A 13,687-nucleotide genomic window follows, 5' to 3' on the forward strand; every position below is an offset into this window, starting at 1 on the left:
GGGAGGGAGGGAGTGAAGTAGGGCATTTTGTTGTTGTTGTAGTCAGTCCCCTGTTATCGTTCAGTGGAAGGTGTCTCTCACATATTTGACTCTTAATGTTATTTTAGCCTTAACTTAGGATGAATTTACTAAGCTTAGTTTGTATTTTGTAGGCCCTTAATTAGAAATGTGCTACTGTTTTATAATTCAAAGAAATATTTTATGGAAATACTTTATTTGGCATGGTGTTGACTATTTTAGACTGTTGTGGTAGTGGGTCATTTATCTTAGTTTTATTACTTTAACTAGTACAGTGTGTAAAGTAATGCCAAAAACTCTTAAAAATGACAGTTTTGTAATTGGGTAAAAGCTTTAAAGGGACACTGCAACCATAATGTTTAATTTAAAAACAAATGAATTTTTAATTTTCCTATATTACTGCAACATCACTGTAATAATAAAATAGGAAAATGCGCTTCTGATCTGTTTTGCTTGATGATCTAATGAGCTTTGTCTCTGCAGGAGCAATTCTAAAATATGTTGGCGCTCCAGACATTGAGCCAGAGGGATCTCCCGAACATCCTGACCAGGAAGCTCCAGGACCAACACGTTCCTCAGAACCTCCTTCTGTCCAGGTGAATAATGTGTGTTATTCTTAGTCGCTAAGCTGATAAGTGTGGGACGAAACTAAGGCAATTAAGCATTATTTTGATTGTTGGTTTGCGTTTTAGTGTTGCACTTGTTGGTTTGTTGGATTTTCTTATTTAAAGTAAGCATTTTTTTTTATGAATACTCAATCTGTTGTATTTATTGACATATAGAGGATTCTTTTCCTAGTATTATAGTGTTTGTTTGTTTTTAAATCAGTTTAACTTGCCTGAGTTGCTCAACTGAAGATGTTTAATTTTACCTGTAGCCTGTTTTGCTCACGAGGTGTAATAGATTGTGGAATCTTAGTAGACCTTGGTGAGAGTGGCAGCAATCAGCTCCGATGACCGTGGTGCTTGTAAATAAGGCAAATGCGCCATCTAGTGGGATGCAGCATGTTTATTCGTGTTGGAGCAATGACAAGTACTACTAACAAAACAAAAGATGCACAGGGTAAAAAAAAATAATCATAAACTCTTCTTAGATCTCTTATAGATTATTGATAATAGCATTCTAATTGATTTCAAACCTTTTCAAAAGATCTTTTGCCAATAGCACACCCAAATATTTGATAACCTTGGAATTCCATTTGATTTTATATTTTCCTCTAATTTCTCGGCCTGGATGATAATTCAGCGTGAGAATTTGAGTGTTTGCTATGTTTAACATGTTGCCTGTGTATTTAACATAGGTTTCTATTATCAACATCAAATGAGGTAAGGTTCTGTCCGGGTCTTGGAGAACCAAAATAATATCATCAGCAAAAAGCCCTGTTAGATGTCCCTGCTCTCGTATATGTATTCCTTTTAGATTGTTACTTTGTCTGATCATTTGTGCCAGTGGCTCAATGAACATAGCAAACAATGTAGCGCTTAGGCAACATCCTTGACGAGTACCATTAATCTTTATCCTTGTCGTCGGTTCTTGGTAGAGACCTTGAATACACTGTATTAACTTTTCTTGGAACCCCAGTTTCTCAAGAACTTGATCCAGAAATCTCCAATTCACACAGCCAAGGCTCACCAGTAACAGCTCGCAGGCCCTGCTTTTGGATCTGATCTATTATGTATAGGACCCGTCTAATGTCTTCTTGAGTCTGCCTACCTGTTAAAAAAGCTGACTGATTGGAAGTCCATCTCGTCCCCTTAAATTTCAAAGCGTAACGAACCTGTGTAGCCCGAGGAATTTTATTATAGTTTATTTCCTAGGGTGCAACTCCCCGGGTGGCGTTGTCAGGCAACCCCCCTGCCCCCATTTTCCTTTATACCCACCATCAGAATTGTCTCCGCCTCTGCCAGACCTTCCCCCTCGCCACATCTAGTCTTTTTTTGATAGGCTGCCCTCGCTATTAACCTCCCTCTCATCACAGCTTTAATTGTGTCCCACAGTATGGTAGTATCTACTGGACTATCTATGTTCTCCTCCATAGAGCATTTAATCTCTTTCTTAACCTCCTCCAGTGTTTTTGGATTATTTGGCATACCCATATTTAATCTCCAAAGTGTGTTTTTCTTCCTCTTATTTAGACAAATAATAAGGTAATTAATACTGTGTCAGTACAAGTCAGTCGTTCCTATTTTACATTCCTCTATTCTGTATCTGTCTGTAATGTTAATAAAAAAAATAGTCCTCTGTAACGGGTGGAGGTCCCTCCAAACATCAAACATCCCGAGTTCGGCTAGAGAGACGTTGACAAGTTTCGACAGGCGGGTCTGACTTCTGTTGCCATTAGTTGTGTCGAGTTTAGCTTTTAAATCATGTTGATTTAGCTCTTGCTGAGAGAGATGTGTTTCCTGTAGATCAGGCATGGCCAAACTACGGCGTGTCTCTGTCTGGCCCGCGTGAAGGCAGTCAAAAATCTAACCTAACTTAGAAATGACACTTGAACCTGCAATGAGTATTTTAGTCGTTTTAAATGAGTCCAACGTTAGAAAAAAAGGAGCGACCCGGACTTCCCACAGTCTCTTTTCTATTAACATGGGAATTCAATTTTAATAATTTGTCAACTAAAAACACCGGTCATACTAGAACATCCCTACCAGCTTTCTTCCCTTTATTCTCTGAATTTAATCAAAGAATCTTTGAAACTCTTGTAGCTTTTCTCTGGCTCGTGTCGCTGCTGATGCGTAGCCCCTCCAGGATCCCTCCTTGCACTGCCACTCCGTCGTAGTGCGGGGCACCGAGTGCCGCAGGCCCCTCCGCACCCGTCGCCACCGCCGTCTTCTCCGCCAGGCCGCGTCTCGCCAATTCCTCCTTCACCTCCTCTGCGCTGTTGTAGGTTCGAGTTCCCGTATCCCAGTGGGTCCTCATCTTGGTGAATGGCGTCTGGAAGCGGATGCCCTTCTCCTTCAGGATTCTTTTAGCAGTGTTGTACTCCTTTCTCTTTTGGACCATCTCTGTCGCGTAATCGTGATGGAATGACGGTACTTTATTCCCCAGTTCTATTTTCTTTCTCCATAGCTCTCTCAGGACCCTCTCTTTGGTAGTAAATTCCAGAAAGTTAACAATGATGGGTCTCGGTTGGGCACCGTCCGCTGGCTTCTGTGCAAATGAGCGGTGTGCTCTCTGAATTTGGAAATTAAAATGTGCTGGCAGGTGCAGTTCGCTTTTCAGCAGGTCTTCCACAAACTTGGCCACAGATTCTCCCTCCTCTCCTTCAGTGACTCCATAGATACGTAGGTTGTTTCTCCTCGGCCTGGACTCCAGGTCAGTTAACTTGTCCTTAAGAGCTTTTTGTTCTCTCAGTGATATGACCAGAGCGTCATTAGCTTCCTGTGCCCAACGTTCTAGCTTTTCAATCCGCGACTCAGCCTCGTTGATCTTGCCGGTCTGGAGCTCCTGTTCGGTGATGACTTTCGCAAGTTGTTGATTTATTTCGTCTTTGAAGTCGTCCAAGTCTTTTTCCACGTCGTTCCTCAGTGTTTCTCCAAACGTGCAAAGGACTTCTTTTGATTCCGTTTTTAAATCCCGTATCTCCTTGCTAATAATTTCTATGTCCGAGCCCTTTTTCGCGTCGTTAGTCACGAGGAGTTTGTTTCGCCATCTCCCTCTGTTTCAGAGCAAGCTGGTAGTTCCGCCATATTGTCTGTTACCGTGTTTCTGTTTTGGTTGAATGGAGTTTTCCTTCCCATTCCAACGTTCCCCTGATCACTTTGTAGTTAATATGATATCTGACAATAGTCATTCAAGTTTTCGGGGAGTTTTTACCCTAGACGGTCGAGAGCCCTGGTGTCGCGCAGTCTACCGCTTTATGGCCAAACCAGAAGTCCCTTCCCTCTAGCCTTTTCAAGGGGGAGGTGGCTAGACTCGGCTCTTGTGGGACGAGAAGCAGAAGGCCTGTCCGATCGGGGGGGAAGATGAGATGACATTTTTGTGGGTCAACTGTAGGGGAGGAAATATCTAGACACAAATAGTAATATCTCCCCAATACGTATTCCGTCGTTCCGGTGTCAAGGTGAGGATTTCAAAGTAAAATACATAATAATTAATTTAATCTGACTCCATTTGATAATAATAACTTTACTTTTATACATTGATTGAGAGAAAGACTTGATTAACAATTAAGAATATAGACTCAATAATAATAAACTTCTCGTGATCTGACATTAGTCTTCAGTTCAGGGATGGCTTCTATAAATTAACAAAACTATTCAGTTTGTTCATTAAACATGGAAGAATAGCCTGATGTCTTGGTTGGAGTATTCAGAGGTTATTGAACATGATACCCAATCTTATCTGTCCAACTCAGAGGTTAAGGGTTTGAATAATGTCCAGTGAAACTTACCATATAACTAAGGGCTTTGGGATTCTGATTAATCCCTATCTTAGTTCAGTGATGGCAGATATAGACAAAGCATTCAGTGACCTTCTTAACATAGAAGAACAGCCCAGACATCTAGGTTGAGATGTTCAGAGGTTTATATCTTCCAACTCAATAGTTAGAAAAACATGACACTCAATCTTTTCTATTCAACTCAGAGGTAAAGAGTACAAGCATTACTCAAATGAATTTACCATATAACTGAAGACTAAATCAATATCTGATGTCAGATTGCTCTCCACATAGAAACAAAAGTCTCAACAAGTTAATATTGAAGGGGAATGGATAACATACCAGTTTATTGCGATGTCCAGAGTAAAAATGCAGCAAAAATGTAACAGACCGGTTGTGTAAAAATGATGGTAGAAAAAATCAAGAAGTCAAAGAAAAAGAAGAAGAAGAAGAGAGAGAGAGAGAGAGAGAGAGAGAGAGAGAGAGAGAGTCGGTCCCAGAAAAGGAGAGAAAAGAAAGAAGCCCCTTCAGATTCTTGTTCCTTCCCTTAAATATCCTCCCAGAACAGAGACACTGCTAAAATGCATATTTAAAAGATTCAAATCAGATCAACTCTTCCTACTCGGGAACCTTTTGGTCATCAGGGGTAATTTTCCACAGCAACAATAGATCACCAAGACCTTCATACCTCTCGCACTGACACTCACAACATTTCAAAGGAAAGTTCTAAACAAAAGGCAGAGACAGTCCCTGAATGCAAATCCAACAAACACAAGGAGATACCTTTTGGCCCTCGGGGGTTCCTTTCCCGCGACATGTAAATCATGTAAGTTAATTACAATAGGTGAGATTGATACAGTTGTAACCCCTGTCTTTGAAGAACTTCCATTGTTAGAGAAAACACTTCAGGATGTGGATTTGACTGTCTTACAGTTTCCCCCTTTTGGCCCCTGAGAGCCATCTGGAAAAAACAAACATCAAAAGTAAAAATGAACACAGAATGAAACGATAGGGGTCAAGTTGAGAATTGACAGTCCTTCCCCACATCCATAGTAGTATCATCTCAGTCTTTGTAAATCTGGTAGTTGCATGGGGCTGAGTACCAGGGCAAAGTGTGTGACTCAAGTGTTTGCATATTGAGCCAAGCGTGGATGGACTGGACAAGGTTTTCACTGTCCTCTTAGCTAACTGGCCTGCACCTGGGCTTCAGTGAGATGATAACCTGTGTTAAGAATCATCTCTTTAGCACAGTCCATGGTGTCTGTTGGAGCTTGGGTGCTTTCCACATAGAAGATGTCCTCCCACCAGGGAGAGATGTCCAGGTTCAATGGTATTCTGCCCAAGATGTAGATTTGACCCATAGAAAAGTTTTCAGTGACCTCCGGGCAAAAACAGGTCAATCGCTCAAAAGAAAAAGAGTTCATTTCACGGGCGACACACCACTGTGTGTGTGACACCTGGATGGTGTCTGCGTATCCATGTGAAAGGCTTTAAAGTGTTACAAGTACAGATGATACAACTGGGAATTTCATGACAACATGTGCGAGAAGTGAACCAGGTCTCAGTGTCTCTTACTGTCATATACCCCATGATGTGGTCCCATTTTACTACCTGATTTATATGGTGATGGAATTTGGAAAAACCTGTTCTGGGTGAAAAAGTGGGAAAGTGACAAAGAACCCAATACAACCAATACATTAATTATTGGTAGACATTAATAAAGTACAATAAAAGTACAATGAAAATAAAAAGTAATTCTGAATAATTAACATCTTTCATTCTTTTTGGACATGAACCATCGATGTAAATTCAGAGCATTAATCAAATCATTTAAGGCATGTGTGAGAGTCTTATGTAAACAGAATTTTTTGTCTAGTAGTTGTAAGTAAATCTTTTGCGAATGTTCTGCAAGCTATGTCACGTTCAATAAATCCGGTCGAATTGAAAAGGAAAAGGCTAACAGTTAAATGAACATGTCTCAGATTTAATTCAAGTTTTGTGCTGGTCTTCTGCGGAGCAAGTTTGGTTAAATAGTAAATCTGTATGAACTATGTGTCTAAAAATTATGTGGAGCTGTATGCATGCAGCTAAATGTAATTTTTGCTCTAGATCCTTCGTGTTATAACACTTTTTAGGATCTAGTCCATGGTTCGGCTTTTAAAACATTAATTAAATAGAGCCAAATTTTGGAGTGAGGTGTGTCTTGGTGTTGACACTAAGTTGTAAGGTCGTGGAAATTTGTATATTATCTGTTATATTGAGAGTGGGGAGATGGGTGGTTCCCTCACTACAGCAAATTTTGTTGTTACAAAATTTTGTTCCGGTTCTAATCCGGGGGACCATTTGACTGACTGTTTTGAAAGAAGTGTAATGTGAGGTGTGTATGGCCCCATAGAATATTTCCATACCCATCTCCCACAGTTAAAACTATGGGTAAGTAGGTCTCGTTGACCCAGCTGGATACAGGTTGTTCTGGATGCTTTCTTGGCATCTGGAGTTCCTGGAATGGAAAAAGAAAACCTGCGAAATGGCTGCTCTTGACTGATTCGATTTGAAGCTGTGCTCCAAACAGAGAGATGATTTGGTTCGCTAAAGCCTGTGCCAATGTTCTTGCAGTGTTGTTGCAAGTGAATTTGTCAATTATGACGTGGCAAGAGCGGTACCCCCCTTTGGCACTGGGAAGTGGACCAACGAAATCTATCTGCAGTGCTCCCCACGGGTCTTTGGGTGGATTAGGCCTGCACAGTCTAGTGCAGCCAGGTTTTCCTGGGTTAAAGGTAGCACACACAAGGCAAGAAACACACCAACCGTCAACATCTCCAGCCATTGCTGGCCACCAGAATTGTTGTTTTAAGTCAATAGGTGTAGTCTGGATGGCTCTTGTAGCTGATGTATCAGACATTTCCAATGTCAAATCTGTGCGACGTATTGCTGCCTGCTTGGCTGACTGGTCAACAATGTTGTTTGGTTCATGTACATCTAGGTTTTTCTGCACATTTGCTCGGGTTTTGATCACAGACATGGAGTTTTGACACGCTTGGAATTCTTGATCAGAGGTGGTGATGGACATAATGCTTGCATGGTTTCTGAGCGATTGTTTCTTGTTCGTTTTCTCTGGAGCAATCTCAATTTGTTTTTCCAAACAGTGAATAATAAAGCCATGCTTTTCCATTATGTCCATGCCCAAAACAGTACCCTCGCTGTTTCCTGGTAAATACCAGAACGGCTCAGTTAGCACTATTGCACCCAAATCAAGTCGGACTGGTTTAGTAAGGGTCGCTGTCATTAGTGTGTCATCTATCCCTTTGATTTGAATGGTCTCGTCTGTCAGAGGTAACGGGATATTCGTGCAGGAGCAAGCAGCACCGGTGTCAATTAATATGTCGACTAATCGGCCTCCAAGATTAGATTTTACTATTATACGGTTGCTGCTGGAAACAATGCTCCCAATGGAGGCCACGCATCCCTATTTTTGGTCATTCATTCGTTCTAGATCATCGAGGATGTCTGTTTGAGAACTAATCGCCGTTGTCTGTCTGGTTTGAGAAGTTCTTGAATGGTTTCGCATAGATTTATGAGTTGTTTTCCTGAATTCACCATTCAGTTTGAAACAACGTTCAAGTTTATGGCCAGATCGATGACAATAGTCACAGATAATGACATTATTGTCTCTCTCGGCTACCCATTGAGTTGCCGCTACAGGGCATGGCTTTAGAAATTTTGATCGCTGCTCTATTTTTGTGGCCCATTCAACGAGTGCGTTGAATGTATTCTGAGGTGGGTCTCCACCCAGAGCCAACGCATTCTGAACAAGTGGTCCAGCATTATTGCGTAGCATCTGTAAGAGAATTTCGTGGTTACGATCGCATTCTTCTATCCCACTGTATTCTCTAAAAATCACCCACATACGCTCTGCAAAAGTCTCAAATGTTTCTCTACTTGATTGTTTAAGATCAAGGATTCTATGCCACTCGGCCTTTGGTGGTCCTCTCATCTGAAGCAAAACTTCTTTTATTCTATTATAAATGTCGTCGTTAGTTTCACCGGGCTGTCTTTCAAGGATTGTTCCAGTTCTCAATTCTTGAGGAATTTTAGAGTGTAACTCTTCTGGAACTGTAAGCAAAACTATCTGCCACACATCGCGGGGCTCTAGATTGTAAACTAATGCTTGGAGCATTAGTTTGTCCCAGTAACTCTGGAACGGGCCGCGGCGGGGCATGATGCCGATAACCTCACGATGTTTTGAAGTTTCTTCACAAGACAATGCTCTGGTAATGGTGGTTACACCATTGTTCGCATCTGTAACTGTTTTGACGACTGAAACATTGACGGATTTTCTTGGAATTGTGTCTGTTTTGAGACGAGTTTTCATTCGGTTTCGATTGTTTTGCTTCGAGTGAGGGGTGCGCCGGCTGAGGGACGGATAGAGCGGGCTTTCTGCTGTTGCGAAAACTGCGGAGGTTGTCAGAATTTCATTGTCGGTGTCGACCTGAGTTACAGGGCACCCGGTGATGAGGGTAATATCCTCATCTTCACTGTCGTCTTGATCATAATTCTCAACACATTTGGAGCTAATAACAGCCTGTTTTATAGCTGCAACTGGAAAGCCAGCATCGCCACAGTAGTCTTCCAGTTGGGAAGTGTAGCGTTTGTCTAAGTTCAGCTTTTGTTTAAGCTGTTTAGTTTCAGTCTCCATTGTTTCGATTTGTCTCGCCAAATTTATTTTTTCATAATCAAATGCATCAATTTGTGCGCGTAATTTTTTCGTTTCTTCGGAGCGTAATGTTTCAAAATCTCGGATGTTCTCTAAAGTGCGGCGACCTTCTGTTATGGTTTTTGAGTCGTTGCGCCGGAGTAAATAAACAATTGCGATAGGGAGATCGTGAAATTTGCCTTTAGATTTTAGTGCAACTCCCTTTGTGGAATACCAGTGAAGAATTTCACTGTTATCCCATTCTAAATCAACGCCGAGATCGCGCAGACGAATTAACGTTTTGTATAAACGTAAACCAGCAATGTCCATGATCTGCTCATCTATGCCTACACACTCCTGTCCTAATGAGTTGCGAAATGAAACTTTTCCCCCCATCGGATTTCTACGATCTCCGATCTCACAATGGATATGTCGATCCGTTCTATATTATGTGTCTATATATGATGTGTGTTCAAACTTTCCCTCAGTCTTTATAACTGCCGTAAATTTGTACTTACCACAGAAACTGTAGGTAGACACACAGGAATTCAAACCTCATTACTTAAAACGTACCGGAATTGACTTCTCTCGCCTTCCTGCTTAATGCGATCGCGAGATCACGTCGGGGTCACCAAACTGTAGGGGAGGAAATATCTAGACACAAATAGTAATATCTCCCCAATACGTATTCCGTCGTTCCGGTGTCAAGGTGAGGATTTCAAAGTAAAATACATAATAATTAATTTAATCTGACTCCATTTGATAATAATAACTTTACTTTTATACATTGATTGAGAGAAAGACTTGATTAACAATTAAGAATATAGACTCAATAATAATAAACTTCTCGTGATCTGACATTAGTCTTCAGTTCAGGGATGGCTTCTATAAATTAACAAAACTATTCAGTTTGTTCATTAAACATGGAAGAATAGCCTGATGTCTTGGTTGGAGTATTCAGAGGTTATTGAACATGATACCCAATCTTATCTGTCCAACTCAGAGGTTAAGGGTTTGAATAATGTCCAGTGAAACTTACCATATAACTAAGGGCTTTGGGATTCTGATTAATCCCTATCTTAGTTCAGTGATGGCAGATATAGACAAAGCATTCAGTGACCTTCTTAACATAGAAGAACAGCCCAGACATCTAGGTTGAGATGTTCAGAGGTTTATATCTTCCAACTCAATAGTTAGAAAAACATGACACTCAATCTTTTCTATTCAACTCAGAGGTAAAGAGTACAAGCATTACTCAAATGAATTTACCATATAACTGAAGACTAAATCAATATCTGATGTCAGATTGCTCTCCACATAGAAACAAAAGTCTCAACAAGTTAATATTGAAGGGGAATGGATAACATACCAGTTTATTGCGATGTCCAGAGTAAAAATGCAGCAAAAATGTAACAGACCGGTTGTGTAAAAATGATGGTAGAAAAAATCAAGAAGTCAAAGAAAAAGAAGAAGAAGAAGAGAGAGAGAGAGAGAGAGAGAGAGAGAGAGAGAGAGAGTCGGTCCCAGAAAAGGAGAGAAAAGAAAGAAGCCCCTTCAGATTCTTGTTCCTTCCCTTAAATATCCTCCCAGAACAGAGACACTGCTAAAATGCATATTTAAAAGATTCAAATCAGATCAACTCTTCCTACTCGGGAACCTTTTGGTCATCAGGGGTAATTTTCCACAGCAACAATAGATCACCAAGACCTTCATACCTCTCGCACTGACACTCACAACATTTCAAAGGAAAGTTCTAAACAAAAGGCAGAGACAGTCCCTGAATGCAAATCCAACAAACACAAGGAGATACCTTTTGGCCCTCGGGGGTTCCTTTCCCGCGACATGTAAATCATGTAAGTTAATTACAATAGGTGAGATTGATACAGTTGTAACCCCTGTCTTTGAAGAACTTCCATTGTTAGAGAAAACACTTCAGGATGTGGATTTGACTGTCTTACAGGTCAACACAAACTCATCTGCGAGGACAGCAGCCTTGGACAATGACGACACTTTCTGTTCATTCAAGAACATTACCACCTTCTCTGGCAAAGAGTCTTTAAAATCTTCTAAAAGAACGAGCTCACGGAGTGACTCAAAGTCATTTTTGACATCATTAGCTGCACACCATTTATCAAAGAGGTTGCTTTTCTCCCATGCAAACTCGACAAAGGTTTGACCACTAGATTTTCTATGGTTCCTAAATTTTTGCCGGTAGGGCTCAGGAACAAGCTCATAAGCAGGAAAAATTGCTTCCTTTACAACATCATATTGCAGGCTGTCTTCTAAGAAAAGAGCAGACACCAACTCCTGTACTTTTCCCACCCGCTTGCATTGGAGAAGGACAGGCCACATGTCTCTTGGCCAGTTGAGTGGCGAAGCTATTCGCTCCAAGGCACTGAATTATGAATTCTGTACCTACCTACAACCCCCCCTTCCGTGGCCCGCCGACTCGATGCAGGTCTGTCATGTGGCCCGTTGCTAAAAAAGTTTGCCCACCCTCTATACAGACAGTGAGTTGGAGCAAGCTCGTAAGCACTACTTCCAGATGGCCCGCACTGCCAGTGAGGGGAAATGTGTCATGTTCAAAGAGCTGAGATGCAGGCTGGTGAGAAACACTGTCACCAGCATGATTTCTATCTTGAGAGCCAGTCAGCAAGGAGAGGGGGTCCGGTACCCTTCTAAGCATGAAGTCACTGCAATGGCTAAAAGACTAGTGGAGTATTATCCCATGCTGAAGGATTAAGACAAAACAATGAAACATGTAAGTGATTATATTATTTTGCGCACTTTTTGTGAAAAAAGTGTGAAGATTTTGAAGCGTGTGGTTATTTTTGGCTGATACTTTTTTTTATCTGTGCATGTTCACTTTCCATCTTTATTTGTTCTTTCAATGAGTGAAATTTTATTTACCACAGGCGAGCACTTACAAGAATCTTCACAAGAGATTCACCAGAGAGGGGCCACAAGAAGAAAAGGCATCGCATTGACTTCTCAGCAAGTGACCAAGAAGAAGATCATGATGCAGACTCAATTGGTGGATCAACAATTATTTTGTGTCACACACCAGGGCGCAGTTCTGATAATGGCCACACTTCACATAAGTAGAAACATGTCCATTTTAATAATAATGATAATGTATGAAAGCTAGGCAATGTTATGATAGTTTTGGATATCATGATATATCACAGGCATTTTTACATTTGAATTGTCATTTGATATATTTTGATGCTCCAAACAATTTCATCCATTTGACTGATTTACTGATTTGTCTCCTCCATTTCATCAGCCAAAGATGGTCTGACAGCACAGGCCAGACATTATCAGACCCTGCAGGAGCTGTACAAGAAACCAAAACCCAACCAAGATGCTGTCTCCCAAATTCTTGACCTGCAGTTTCAAGCAAGAAGATCCTTCATCGATAGTGATGTTCTGAAAGAACAGGACAAGGCCAACAAAGATCCTGGATGCATATCCATGTGTCAAGGATCTTTATCATGTAAGTGATTAACTTGTTTTGGTTTATTTTTTTTTATTTTTTTTATTTTTTTCCCTTGTCCGGTCCGGCCATAATGACAAGCAGAAGTGTCTCTGAATGTCTATGATGGCTGACAGATTTTATTCTCAGAGGTAGATCTTGAGAGTGTGAGCCACGTGGGTGGTTTCAGGAGCTACCTCTTCAGTGGTTTTATTATAATGTTCTTGGTGACATTCTGGCCATGACCGGACTGAGGGGGATAGATAGGGAGGTGAGTAGAGAGGGGAAATGAGTGTGTGTGTGTGTGTGTGTGGGGGGGGGGGGGGGGGGGGAGGGGATGATGAGATGATGAGAGGGATAGAGAGAGAGGAGTAGAGGAGGCAACTGGCAACAATATACAATTGTGTTAAAAGAGAACAAAACAGATCGTAAATATGCATAGCTAATTGTCAGATAGTGCATATATACCCATACAAACATACATGCGAGTTCATTCAGTGATGTTAATAATAATAGCGATGATAATAATAGCAACGTTAATAGTAATAATAATAATAATAATAGTAATAATAATAATAATAATAATAATAATAATAATAATAATAATGTTGATAGTAATAATAACGATGATAATAATCTACTCATGGATCAATAAGACAATAAGCTATGCAATAGTGTACAACAGTGTACCCGCGCTTGTGAATATTTGTGTGTGTGTGTGCGTGTGTGCGGGTGTGTGTGTATATTTGCATGTGTGTATACTTGTGTGTATGTGCATGTTTGCATCTGTGTATACGTGTGTGTGTGTGTGTGTGTGTGTGTGTGTGTGTGTGTGTGTGTGTATGGATGTGGTAGTGTGTGTATGGATGTGGTGGTGTGTGTACCTGAATGTGGGGGTGGGTGTGTTTAAGTACGTCACTGGAAGTACTTGTTTTGGTTTATGATGAAAAGCAAGCATTTTTGCAGATTTTAACATTGACTTGCATTATAGGCGATGAATGAGCTGCGGCGCATTCTGGATAAGGGCAACAGAAAATTCATTGATGAACTAAAAAAAGAGATGGGAAGACTTCTGCACCAATGTGTAATTTTATGGTGTTTGGAAAAAAAATGAAGTGAT

General features: G+C 40.8%; 1 pseudogene; it reads right to left on the reverse strand.

Annotated features, from left to right (window-relative positions):
* Nucleotides 1–5,583: 5,583 nt before the first annotated feature.
* Nucleotides 5,584–9,095, reverse strand: LOC142894952 (uncharacterized; annotated as a pseudogene).
* Nucleotides 9,096–13,687: the final 4,592 nt, after the last annotated feature.

The sequence above is a fragment of the Nelusetta ayraudi genome, unplaced genomic scaffold (assembly GCF_046127955.1).
Source record: "Nelusetta ayraudi isolate G7.1 ecotype Tasmania unplaced genomic scaffold, CSIRO-AGI_Nayr_v1 ptg000047l, whole genome shotgun sequence".
In the NCBI taxonomy this organism is placed as follows: Eukaryota; Metazoa; Chordata; class Actinopteri; order Tetraodontiformes; family Monacanthidae; genus Nelusetta; species Nelusetta ayraudi.